The following is a 787-nucleotide window of genomic DNA, read 5'->3' on the forward strand; positions in this document are numbered from 1 at the left end:
AAGGCCCGGCACTTACTGTATTTTGCCCAAAAGGCCCATATATAGTTTGTTATATTTCAAACCAGATTCTGTTGTCATAAATAAATAGAAGAAACTCCGGTTTTGAAGTATATCTTGCCCGCATTAAGTCCACCTTATGTAACCACAACAATAACCAACGGGGTTACAAGGATAATGGCCTTGATGGCGTAGTTAGTTAGTTACTACGGCACTTGTCATATGACCGCTGAGTTCGAATCCTCGGCAGTACCATATTTCAATTTCTGTATGTTGCCCCATTGGGTCTCCCGATGATGATGGCTTAGAATTAAAGTGCGTTGTGGTTGTTAAAATGTATTTCTAATCACTGGGACCCATTCAGTGTTGTACATATATATATATATATATATATATATATATATATATATATATATACATGTATATATATATATATATATGTATAGATATACACATATATATATATATATATATATATATGTACACACACACACACATATATATACAGTATATATATATATATATATATATATACATACATACATACATACATACATACATACATACATGCATACATACATACAAAGGATTACAAAGGATTACAAAGGCAAAGCATGCCGACAGGAGACCTTTTGATCCATATCTAGGTCGGTTGCAAAAAAAAAAAATCATATTAATAATAAATTAAAACTATAACAATGTAAATAACAATTAAAATACATAAATAAATGCATTGGTATAGTTGAATAACAAACAAACAGGTAAATAGTAAATGATAATAAATTGACAT

The sequence above is a fragment of the Oratosquilla oratoria genome, chromosome 25, assembly GCF_046742065.1.
Source record: "Oratosquilla oratoria isolate Oo_2021 chromosome 25, ASM4674206v1, whole genome shotgun sequence".
NCBI classification, from domain to species: Eukaryota; Metazoa; Arthropoda; class Malacostraca; order Stomatopoda; family Squillidae; genus Oratosquilla; species Oratosquilla oratoria.